This window comes from Emys orbicularis, chromosome 6 (genome assembly GCF_028017835.1).
Source record: "Emys orbicularis isolate rEmyOrb1 chromosome 6, rEmyOrb1.hap1, whole genome shotgun sequence".
Taxonomy (NCBI): domain Eukaryota; kingdom Metazoa; phylum Chordata; order Testudines; family Emydidae; genus Emys; species Emys orbicularis.
The window spans coordinates 94,060,490-94,073,656 of record NC_088688.1 but is presented as its reverse complement, the minus strand read 5'-3'; the positions used below and the strand labels follow the sequence as shown (position 1 = coordinate 94,073,656).

Sequence of the window (13,167 nt, the reverse complement as noted above, 5' to 3'; positions counted from 1 at the left end):
TGAGCTGTCTTGTATGTGAGCTTCCCCCCTAGGCAAGACTTGTTTTCTCCTCTGCAGAGATAAAGGGCAGAAGGCCTGCACATTAGCCCTGAACAAAAGAGGGGACTGTATAATGGAGGTGAGGGACGTGCAAAACACCAATTCACTGCATTTGTGTTTTTCTCCTCCTCACAAAGGTGTTAATTTTGTTATCTCTTTAAAATGCTGGATTGTAAATCACGGTCAGAGACACAAAGCTAAGACTTCGATGTCCCATTCTAATTAGATTAAAATAAGGTTAACATGTACATTTATTGAATATTTTATCATCGCTTTTCTCCTACCTATTCACAGCTTCATATTTGCATTCTGCACTACCATTTCACTAATTTTGTTCCCAGGTAAGTCTTTTCCGTATAGGCAATGTTGAAGCTTATGACAATACCACTTTCCTCTTTTGAGGAATAACTTTTTTATTGGCTGCTTGGAGCTTAATACTGATTCTCTTTGGTGCAGTTATCTTTTATCATTTTGATACTCATGAATAGCTAAGGAGCTGAAGTTAATGATCAAGTAATAAGATCTTGGAAAAAACCACAGAATCAGCGATAATTAGCATTGTATACCTAGCATTATAATCAGGCGGGCCATTACTGATCTGAATACTAGAAGCAAAAGTCCACCCATGTAAACAATACTTGTCACTTAATCCATATGGAGCACTTGGTACAGTCCTATTGTTTCAGTTTATTAACTATTACAGTTGGTCGCTAAGACCAGTAAAGGACCTGCATTTCAAACAACATTGCTCAAATATATAGTCAGTAATTTTAATTGTGAAATTTCTCTTAACATAAGATTTTACTTCAGGGCAGAAAATAATGTCCCCAAAAACAGTTGGACTGCAATTGGAATGCCTAATTCAGCCTATTACATTACAAAATAAGGAATAAATCATACTTTTAATATAATCAAATAGGATCAGCTTTAATTTTAAGTCAAGCATCCACATTAATCAGGGTTTATAATAATAGGCCTGACAATTTAACAAATAAATAAACAACCTTTTAATGTATTCACTATTAACACTGCATAAAAACAGCTATTTTCTTTAGAAATATTGTGATAGATCTGTAGGTTTGCATTAGACTGCGAACCAGGTAAGTGTGGGGAAGGGGAAACAACACCTACATAATTAAGTTATCTCACCAGCATGTAAGTGAGCAAGTATTGCAAGTTTTAAGGGTGAAAGGCAGGTAGAGAGAGGGGAGTTAACAGAACTACACAATGCATCCGAAGAAGTGGGCTGTAGCCCACGAAAGCTTATGCTCTAATATAAATGTGTTAGTCTCTAAGGTGCCACAAGTACTCCTGTTCTTTTTGCAGAACTACACAATTTACTCTTCCTATCTCTAAAAACCAGATCCACCCTCAACTTCCCTCCTAGTACAGTTGCAGCCTTTTTACATGCAGATTACATCTGATGAATAGTTTAATAGCTTTTTCCAGACCAATGACAAAACAACCCCCTGGTCATTTGAAGGAATATTTAGTAAAGAATAGTATATCACGGCTGGTGCTACATCTTCATTAACAAGCATTTGGAAGTTGAAAGCCCAACTGATTGACAGACAGATTTAGCTGGAATGTTCTCTGCAGCCTTCCTCTTTTCACAAAAGGAGGGTCTATGATCACAGATTAGGAAGGGAATAAAAAGTTTCAGCATGCATGACAATGCCTGGCGGTGCCCTTTAAAAACAAACAAACAAACACACACCAGGTACTACAAATAGCCTTCAGATCTCTCCTCCCAACCCTCACCTCCCCCTCGCTCTCTGCAGGCGTGCACTGGCAGGCACAGGCACAGTTAAATTCCAGCACCTTCTTCACCTACCCCCAAACTACTATCATCACGATTGCTACTACACAGTCCCTGTCTCTCACACTGGGGCCCGTCAGTCTTTTCTGCGCCAACCCAAACACATGCCAACAGAACAAGCGAAGGGGAAGGGTGCAAGAAACTCAGCCTGCCCCTGCACACCCATTGAGACATGCACAAACAGAGGGGGGCTGTAGCATGCACATTTATAGACACACACACGCATCACTTTCTCTCTCCCCCCACATTCTTGTACATCTCCTCCTCCTCTGGCAGCAGGCTGAGTGACAGGCCCCAGCCACCAATGCGATCGGCCTTTCTGCAGACGAGGCGGGAGCTCGCTCCGAGCGGAGCCAGTAGCAGAGCCGCTTCCTGAGCGGTGGTGCAGGGCTGGGGGAAGCAGGGGGAGGAGTCAGGGGCAGGAGTTTAGGAAGAGGAGGGAATGGCTGTCATCAATGAAGTCATATTCATAATCTAGTCCCTCTCTCTCTGGTGCTGTACTCTGGGTGACTCAGAGAGGGAGAGGGGAGACCTCCCGCACGCCACGCTTCTGGAGCAAGGTAAATATAACTTATAACTCCTCTCTGACCCCATTTCTCCCCTGCACTCCCGCCGCCTCCTGCCAACGCACTCTGAACCTGCACCATTAGTCAGGCTCCTTGGGAAAGAATGTGTTATTTGATGACACGCACGCACCTAGCCACCTTCCCTCCCTCGTTTAAAAAAATATAATCGCTACTGGCCCCAGGGACCAGTCACGACCCCCCCCCCCCTTCCCCAGAGGAGCGAAGAAAGTTTTGGATCAAAATAATTCGGAAATAATAATTAAAACCTTCCCTAAGCCCGGCTCCTGACTTCGGAGTCAGCTGCACCGAGAGGGAGCCTGGCAGAGGAGGGGACAGGGGACGTTGCTTGCAATCTATGCATTTTAGAGGAGGCGACTGGCGAACCGAGCCAGCAATAAATAACAGTAATCAGCTGCTCTCGCAACCTTTGGGGGTGCTGCTGAAGCGAGCGTTTAAAACGGCTCCGGGCAAGCAGCAGCAGAGACAGAAATAGATCCCAAGAAGCAACAGCCCCTCCAGGAGCAGCTCAGTGGCTGCGATGGGGCCGGTAGGCTAGGCTGGTCGCCTCTTCCACTCCCCATTGACTGCTCTGGCTATGTTTTGGTGGCTATAAAGAGGGGGTGGGGGAAGGGAGATTACACACACACACAACACCCCCCCTCCCCCCCCCCGATCCGGCAGCGGCCGGAGGGTTAGATTTGGTGCATGTGGCGAGGGCGGCAGCAGCCTGGCTGCTGCTGAGTGGTGCATGTTGAAGTTCACTGTGTCCTGCCCTGGGGAAGGGGAGGGCAAGCGTTGCAGTTTGTAGGTGTTTTGCAGGGGCTTTGTTGCCTGGGTGGGGGGGTCCTTTTCTTCTAATGCAAATATTTAAATAGACGTGGCTGAGGAAGGGGGGGTGGAGGAGGAAAAAGATGGGAGGTATGGGGGGGGGTGTGCTTGTTAGAGTAGCAGCGTTAACCAGCAAAGCCAAGGAGGCCATGATCCGGATAATCTCCCTGTCTGACTGTCACAAACATTACCCACACACACACCCGGGAGGGCGGGTAGAAGAGAGAAAAAGAAGGTGGGGGCCGGGACTTCACGAGCCGGGGCTGCAGGTCCTGTTGCCTTACAGTTTAGTCACAGGGTCTCTATGCAATTAAAAACAAAACATCAACGCTTTAGTCCGTCTCTCCTCTTCTGCTGAAAGGTGTCGCGATTCACTTCCTAAAATAGCTTCTCTCTCCCCCCTTCTCCTGCAGCCCCCCCCCCTTTTGCAGCAGCCTAGGAAGCAGAGAGTGGAATAACATGCGCTTCCAATTTTTATAATCACCTTCAAAGCAAAAAGCATTTTATTTCCGGTATGCACAGAAAAATCTGTCAGTCATTTTTGGGGGGTGTTGGGGGGGGGGGTTGGTTGTGTATACACATTCATGTTCGCGTAGATTTGTATTGTGTAGGGAGACGGGAGCCTCATCGCCACACCATGGGAGGGGGAATTTTTTTTTTGGTTACCAAAAAAAAAGTTTTCTGTTGATGATTAAGTGAAGGGGAGGAGAAGAGGGGGGCTTGCAGCAAATGTTGCAGTTTGTTGCTGGTCGCTGTGCATTTGAGTGAGTCTGGGGGAGAAGAAGGAGGGCAGCTTTGAGCTAGCTTCTCTGTGTCTGCTTGGAGAGAGGAAGAGGCGAGGTTTAGTGGTGGTTGGGGATTTTTTTTCCCTGTGTGTGTGATCAGCAGCAGAGAATCAGGAAGTCACAGCCGCCAAATACAGACTCTCGCTCGCTCTCTCACACACAGACATGTTTGATCAGCATGACATGATGACGGAGGGAAGAAGGGGAGAGACAGGCCTAGCTTTGCCATGAAACATGCTCTCAGTCTGTGCATCTGGCTTCTAAACCCCCTTGTGCGTGCCTAGATCTGTTGTTTGGTGCCACTTCATTAAGGTAAAGGTCTCTTAACCCAGCAGGGGAAAGCTCTGACTGCAGCCATTGCTCTGTAAAGTAAAAGAAGGAAATGGGGCTGGCTCCTGCAAAATGGATTTTTAGGTCTTGTCGATCGGGTCTAAAACTTTCCAGAAAGGGAGGAGGGAAAATATGGCTCTACTAAATGTGCTTGCTAGTGCCAGTGTCTTTTCTGTGTGTGTGGCTTGAAGCACCAGGGTGTGTTGCTAGATAGAAACTTGAGGCCTATGCAAAACTCCCGGAAGATTCACTGTGGGGTTTTAAAGGCAAAAGCTTACGATTTAATGAAGAAAACCCGGGTGAGAAAACTTCTGTTCTCCAACTATCTCAAGCTCTAGGGTTGGGGACAGTTCAGTTTGGATTCCTTTTCATATTTTTAATCAGAAGTTTGTATGTGTGTATAATGCTTGGTGCTTCTTCCCCCACGCTCCACGTTAGATTAACTCTTGAAAGCTTTTACTTAGCTAACAGGAGAGGAAATTTATAATATTGTTGTTTTTTGTTTTTCCAAACAGAATGATAGTGTAACAACAAATACTAAAGAACAGCAAAGAGATGTTGGTGAATTAGGTTTTTACTACAATAAACAACTAGGTTGAAAAAAATCAATGCCACTATATTATTAAATGCTTATTTTGATTAAATCTTAGTGGTTATATAGAGTGTATTTGAGCTGGTTTTCCTTTGTGCTTGCAGTTTTACCCTTCATTTTTATTTATCTCAATTTGCAAACGTTTGAGAGGGTTCCATTCTCTTATAATTATTTTGATAAAGATTTTAGATAACTGGTTAGTAATTTGCATAAAGAGATACAAAGGTTTGAAAATTATAGCAAACTAAATACGGAGGTTATTTTTTCTTTTCTTAAAAAGGCATATTCCAGGTATATCACGTACAGCATTGTTCTTCTCTTTGCATTTTAAAAAAAAAAAAATCAAAAAATCCTTTACTTTAGTATCCTTTAGTTCCAGCCACTAACCCCGGAGGTCTGGAGTAGGACAATGAATATTAAGCCAGAATTCCATTCCTTTAGTAGTATATACCAATTACATGTTAGGAGGTGGGGCAGCTTTTGCTGTGTGAGTTAGTGTATTGTTATGCAAATCAAGGCACACTTTCTCTTTGGGAACCTAATTGCCCTATTATTCTCATTGACTTTTTTTCTTTGAGTCCTTTTGTTAATCAAAGAAAAAAAATGATGTACCAAAAGGACAGGATTAGAGACTGGTTTTATGCCCATATGTAACACATCAGCAGTATGAGGCAAAAAGATCATACCAGTAATGAGCATTTTTAAATAAATTCAAAGTTAGTCATATCGTGTAACACATGTGGACTTGACAGAGGTGAAGGTAATGCTTTGTTAAATACAGTATCTCTCTTATGAGTTATGTCTCAGCTTCAGGACTGGCATTACTGTGGTGTTTCATAGAAAATATGCACCATAAGAATGTGTTCAAAGCAGTCTTAGATCTTTTTCTTTTATTCATTTCTAAAGTGGTCTGTGAGCATTTCTCGTCAAGTCTGAAAAGTGCTTTGACCAATACCTAAGCTTGAGATTGACAAGAAAAAAGTGACCCACCTAGCACTTTTATATTGTGAATGTTGGAATTCTATTTAATATATTCTTGACAGAAGTGTAACTAAAATTAACATCTGCAAATATCTTATTTTCAGTTTTTGTTTGAAGTTAAGATCAGAAGGTGCACAGTAATAACTTAAAAAAAAATATGTCTGGACTCTTTCTCACATTATGGTCCTGATTAATAAAATATTGATGTGATCCCTTTTTAAAGGGGAATTGTCACAGGGGAGCAAATGAGAACGCCTTCCACAAATTATTAAAACACTTCTTTGTGTATTTTTTGCTGCTATTGATGATGATTGCATGTAAAGAAAGCCTCCTAGACCTCCACCCACCTCAGCGCAATTTCTTCTTTCTGATTGATTCCCCCACTGAAGTAAGAAACACAGGATTGTGACATAAAGATCACTTGTCATGAAAATGGTGGCAGGCAGAAGTTTATGACTCATTAGCAAGATAAAATAGAGAATGGAACATTGAAGGAGCAAGTCCTCATTTTAACACACACGTTGGGTAGTTTACAAACATGAGATGACAATGAAATTGGGGATGTGAATGGAATTTTTTTTGTCTGACACATTTAAAGTCCCCTCTTCCCATTCAAAAGTCTCTCTCTTCCCCCTCCATCTTCTTTCTTTTTTTATCCTTGTAGGGTAGAAGGGGCTATTGCAAAACCAGATTTTCAAAGGGTGGGGTATCTAACTATAATGTTAGAAATAGATTTGGGGGAGTACACATCACCTCATACAGCTTGTGTCTTCACTAGGAAAGAAGTTGTGTTCTTAACCTGATTTAGGTAGCTCAAGGTGTGTAAGTTAGATATTCATGTGAAAACTACAAAACTTGTCTTCACTAGGATTTTACCTTGAGTTAGCTAACTTGGGTTAAGAACACACCTTTTTTTCCCCTTGTGAAGACAAGGTCAATCTGTGCCCCTAAATAATACAATGATTTGTTTTCCCTCTCCCACACCCTAATGGATGGGCTTGTGTTCTTCAGAATCTGACATGAAGAGGACATTCAATAACTGTGATTAATGCCTGTAGAAAAGGTCACAGTGTAGTAATTTAATCCCTAACCAATCAGAAAAGCCTTGAGTCAGTCTTCAGTCCCCCTAAGCAGAGTAAAATCCACATGTGTAGCACTGAAGAGTGCTACTCACTTCACAGGCAGACTTGTTGGGGAGAGGACTTGATCTTAGTTATTACCAGGATAGGCAGTTCAGTGGACTTATTTCTAACTCCTCTAGTTTGTACTGCTGCAAGTTGCCTTCCAAAAATGATCTTTGTCATGAATTCCTTAAATATGTGAAGCCAGATCCTCAGCTGGTGTAAATGTGTCTAGTACCATTGATATAAATGGAAGTGCACTTGTTTACATGAGTTGATGTAAAGGTCCTTCACCTTTACTGGTTTCTAATGTTCTATGTACCCTTTTTTCACAGAATTGCTCACTTGTGATTAAACAACAGTATTAGTGTTCTAATAGATGTTGTCTAATGCTGTGGTATTTTGTAAGAATTTAACAGATGCATAATACATTGGAATTATTTGTAAATGTGGTTCATTCATTTTATTATATAATTTCCCTTCATTACTTTCTGATTTGAACTTTCAGAATTTTTTGGTTTAAGTTATACAATGTGACTTTTTTATTTACAAAAATTAAGCAAATGTTATGAAAAGTTAGTAATGTAATTCTTATTTTCCGTATTGACACAGAAAGCACCCCTGTTTTCTGCTTTCAGTAACAAAGTATCCTGAATTTCTGTTGTATCCTTTAAAAACACCTGCTGGCCATGACTTCAGTCTGGAGATGGGTTGAATGGTCATTATTTCCCAATAGATAACATCAGAATATTGTAATATCATAACATTGTGAGGCACTCTGGGCTGCAGGGCTGTCAGCATGTTGCTGACACTCAGCTGTGCATTGTCTTTCCATGAGATCCTCATGGTGCAGTTTCCTTGCTTTGCGTTATCTGGCTAAGACCCAATCTAGGTTGACTTGGTCTGGAAAAGATCAAGGTTCTGTTTGCTGGTGAGGGGCAACAACTAGAGGAATTGAAAATATGTGTGATTGCTCCGTCTGTTGCTAGAGTATATCTGTCCCATGAAAAAGCGGTCTGCAGTCTCAGGGTCCTTTGGGGTGCCCAAATGTTCTACCCAGGTAATAGCGGTGGCTTGCTCTGCTTATTTTGTTTGGATCTAGCCAAGATGTTGCAACCTTTCCCTGAAGTGGAACAGCAACAAGTATCCATGCATCTGTTAACTCTAGGTGGTAATACTACTTTGTTCAGTATCTATGGTTAACCTTAAAGGCCACCTCAGAGCGTCACCTAGGGTAGAATGCAGAAGCATATCGCCTTCGGGCTTGTCTGCCCAGGACATTATAACTTCCTAGGTGGACACTTATTCTGGTCTGAGTGGCTTTTTCTGGTTTAGCTTAAACTGCTTAGAAAGCCACATGAGCTAAACTGGAAAAGGCTTTCTTGTTCAAGAATAAGAGTGTCTACTTGGGAAGGTACACCAGTATAACAACTAGTGGTTTCATATCCTACCTTATCCCAGTATAATTTTCATGTGTAGACAAGCCCTTAGAGTGGATTGTAGATTACACCTTACAAGCCCTTAGAGTGTAAGCATACTACACCTCCATTCTTTGAACTGTAGTAGCTTCCACTCTGCTTCTGGAGCAATTCAGTCTTGTTTCTGATAGATAAAGCCCTAAGTGGTTTAGATCTGGCTACTTCAAAGGCCATCATTCCAAATGAGATCAGCTGACAGACGTTGGGGATGTGGAAGTAGAGGCATTCCTGGCTAAGAATTTTTTTCTTTGGTCCACCAGATTTTGACCTTCAGAGCATAATGAAACACCTCTGTGTTGGTCAACCACTTGCTTAATATGAGTAACTCCAGGTTTATGCTTGGTTAGGGCACTAGGGGGTGAGAGCTATTTGTGACATTTGGTGTGGACTATTTAAGTTAATGTGGTGCTGTATATATTCTGTAGTGTGCTCAGCTGCTATTGGTGTTTAAAAATCAAACCAGTGGGCACCCAAATGCCAGTAAAACTGCTGCATTGTTCTTTATGTATTGTTTAGTAGTACTTAGCAACCAAGAGCACTTGTAACAGGGATGACCACATGCCCCCCTCATGGCTAGAGGTGCCTCTGCTGTGCCCTGCCCTTGTTTTCCCCTTCTCCTGCAACAAACTCCACAATCTCTCTTTCAGTCACAGCCCTTCTTAAAGCCTGGATGTTTTATTAAATTAACAAAGTACACACACACACACACACACACACACACACACACACACACACACTCACTCTTCCACCCAGGCTTAAGCTGGGCACAGCCCCTTCTTCCTGAGGAACTGTCTTTTCCTCAGGGACCACTGCAGGAAGACCCTCTTTCCCTGCAGCTTCACTCTGCAGTTCCCTCACTGCAGGAATGGCCAGCCACCCCTGTGGCTTCCTGCTGCCTTTTGCATTGGGATCACCTGACTCAACCTAGGTGTCCTGTAATCAGGCCAGGGGTAGTCAATAGGCAGAGTACAGGCCAAATCCAGACCGCCAAACAATTTTGAACAGATCATGAAATCTTTTTATTTACTTATTATCATTATTATTATTTTCTCTGTACCTTGACTATACCTTGACCAAGAAATCTGGACCTTGACAAAAAATAGACTACCCCTGCCCTAGGCTTTCCAGCCACCCTGTTACAAGCACCTCAGTGAAATCTTCTGGGGACACACAAAGCAGTAGGGTCAAACATTTTGTGGTCAAGGTATTTATCTGGCTCTGATAACTCATTCAAATTCTACAGAATATGAACATTCTGCACCCCACTCAACAATGACTGGTCCAGAAAAGGCTGTAGGATCTGGCCACAAAACTGGGAGATCCCCAGGAGGCCTTTTGCCTTAGTTCTGGATCCCATGGGCTTTCCCTCATCTCCCGTCCTCATGTAGCTTAACTGGAGCCACACTGACATGAACTCCTTCCTGGATCTGGCCTATGGTGTGGGAGATCCAGATAATGTAAGATCAGGAGGGAGGATAGCATGCATCCCCAGGGTGAGCCCAGTCACCACCTGCTCCCCCAGTATAGACTGCAGACACAGAAAAGGATCCCCTGGGCCCATATAGGTGTGGGAAAGAAAGCCAGATTGCTTTCTCTCTCAGTCCACACACAGAGAGATACCACATGCCTTTCTATCCTCTTCCATACACAAGGGGGACTCTCTCTCCCACACACATATGGACCCAGCAGAGCCCTTCCTGTGTCTGCAGTCCATGCAGTTTAGTGCTCTTCCTGGTAGGAATTTGAGGACCCTGATATAAAGGTACCAAGGTGTGGTGGCTGCGTGGTTAAGGTGCTTGACTTCAATCCTGAAGATTGTGGGTTTGTGTCTCACTCAGTCTCACACTGAAAGGCCACTTCCAGTTCACATAGCTGCAAAATAGGTACCTGATCCATTAGGGTAGTCAAAGGCAGTTGGATGTGATGCTGGCCACCTCACTTGCTGGTGTACTGTTGGCTATGAAACTGAAGTGCCGTAACCATCTCCACCTGATGAGCCATTGGCTCGGGAACTTTCCCTTTGATGTAAAGGGATTCTAGAATGTAATTCAGGATTCAGTTAAAAAACAGATGCAAACTTTCTTTGAAGCCACTGTAATATTTTGGCTTCAATGAAGTCTTGTGAGGACTGCAAGATTGGGCATTTAGTCCTGACTATATGGGTCAGGAGAAATGTGTTGTTTTTTTAATATAATCCTTAAACCACTATTGGAAATGCTCTTCTCATATCTGTAACAAAGTAAATTCCCAGTCCAAACTAATCGACCAAGACTGACTATGATAGTGTTCTTTTGTTTACTTATCTAAATACACAGGGCAAAATGCTAGCCAGAGATATGCTGGTGTAATCTGGACAGAATTTGACCCACACTCTGCCAACATTGTAGTTGGTATCTCTTGGTGAAATTTTGCATTTGAATTGAGGCTGAGATTTTTCAGAGGAGTTTAAAGTAGTTACGTACTCAACTTCCCTTGAAATTCAAAAGTTGGCCACCTAAGTCTCTTTGATGATCCTAGTAAACATATACCCATATTCTTCAAACCTATTAAGCCATAATCTTTTTAACAGTTCTGCCTTATCAACGGATCCTCATTTGGTAGAATAGTGTATAAACTCCTCTGGTTTATAGAGTGGCACTCTGCTTTTTCATTTTGCAGACCACTTCTGTCGGAGAAAGTAGTTTGGACCCTCACCTCTATTCAATCCTGTGGACCCTCAGGCAGAACTTGCTGGTGGCTCATAGCCATAGTCATTGAATTTTTTTATATTTCTCCAAGAAGTTAGCTTTTATAATTTACTGCTTGGTATAGAAGAATTGTGTTCTTTGTAAAATAAAATCTCTGAATATAAATCGGTTTAAGAAGATTCCACAATGTTATCCTACAAGATTGGGTGAGTTTATTCCTCTTAACAGAAATAAAACTAAAGGGCTTGATCTGGAGTAAGGCATGCAGGATTCACCCCAGTAGTGATTGTTTTTACAGCTTAGGCAGTTGGTACCTCATTAGAAATGAATGTTGAATCTTCCAAGTTCGCATACATGAACTTTCTAATGTACATATAAATTATCTTGCAGTTTACATGAAGCTGTAACTGAGGCCAGTTAATTTTTATGAAAACTCAAAATTAAGTTTGAAATAAATGTGCATATAAAGGGAGTGTTCGATATCTCTTCTAATGGACAGGTTTAGGTACAAGTAATGCATGAGATATTGGATTTCAGGATGCTGTGCAATGAAAATAGTTATTGTACTTTCACATTGATTGCATAGTTTCTGTTAAATGCAGCCTTAATGGTGGTGGTGCTGCTAGGTTTTACCTTGTTAAAATGTGTTTGACTTCCATGATATAGAGAGACAACTATAAAAGGGTCCTTGTAATGCTGCTGTACATTTCAGCATGGTGAATATCCCTTAAAAACTCTTTTTGCTGTGTGGAAATGTCTTTGATTCCAAGAACAGTCTTATTGCAGGCCTCTAAGAAGCTGTATACAGTTGTGATCATTTAAAAACATGATTCCTTTTGTGGGGATGCCATGGGATTGCAGGGGGACTAATTAGGCCCTGTGGTGTTCTGTTGTTATCTTTTGTTTTGAAGAGTAAAGCTTCAGAGGTATCACTATGTCTCACTCTGCAAGGAGTGGGCTCCCAAGATAGTTTATTTTAAGTGAGTTCAACAGCACTTGTTCCCATTTGTTGCTTTGAATCAAAGTAGAGAAATAAATAATAAAACATAATAGTAGAGAGTTTATAAATAAAAGCTTGTGAAAACTTTAACTCCTGACAACACCTAGGTAATGGGGAGAAATCAGGGAATGCTCTCAATGTAGTAGACCTTTTTCTTATTTGAAATATTTGGTTTTGTGAACACACAGCTTGTTGAAAGGAGCAAGATTGTAAATACCGTAAACTTCGAATTCCATGTGCACAGAACAGAAGCAGTAGGAAACAGCCAGCAGTGTAACTTTCCCCATCCTGCTTTGCCTACGGGCCTCCTGTCTAACCTAGTGGAATGACTGTAGGGTAGTTTTCTTTTTTATGTCCATTCAGTCCTTGGCAACCAACTAGCAGAACCAGTAGACAAATTACGATGATGGTTTACACCTGTCCTCTAATAACTGGGTAGAGATGACTTATTTCATATACGTCACTGAACAGCCACTAGAGGATAATGTGGTTGTGTTACGGCTTAATTTGCGTGTCTTTGGCTCTAGATCTGGGAGATGAACGTTTCTGTGTCTCATTATCAGTTCCCTGACACGTCCACTCTTCCTGCAGAACTCTGTTAACTCTACTATATTTTGATGCCATACGGTAAAACTAGAATTATTATTTTTAAAGCACCTGATTTAGAAATAAGTAATTGTTTTTTGTTGTAGTCTTAGATAAATTAATTATTATTATTATTTCTTGGCAAACCATGACAGGGAATGACGTAATCATTTCCTTTCATTGACTTAGAGGACATCCATGTTCTCTTGCATTACAAGAGTCTTTCATTGACACTGGTGAACTAAAAGTTCTAAATGTTAGTCACTGACAAAACTCTTAAGTGTGAGAGAGATGAAGAATGATCCCAGCTTGTATCCTGCTTCCATTTGTTTTGTTAAGTACACAGAAATAAATAA

The 13,167-nt window shown here is 41.8% G+C and overlaps 1 protein-coding gene across 1 annotated transcript in view; it reads left to right on the top strand.

Moving 5' to 3' along the window:
- The first annotated feature begins 2,272 nt into the window (after nucleotides 1-2,272).
- SMARCA2 (SWI/SNF related, matrix associated, actin dependent regulator of chromatin, subfamily a, member 2) overlaps nucleotides 2,273-13,167 on the top strand; it is a 181,596-nt gene continuing 170,701 nt past the window's right edge. Inside the window, exons 1-2 of the mRNA XM_065406865.1 lie at nucleotides 2,273-2,418; nucleotides 12,754-12,853. The gene's annotated coding sequence lies outside the window, so the exon portion shown is untranslated. The remainder of the gene's footprint in view (nucleotides 2,419-12,753; nucleotides 12,854-13,167) is intronic.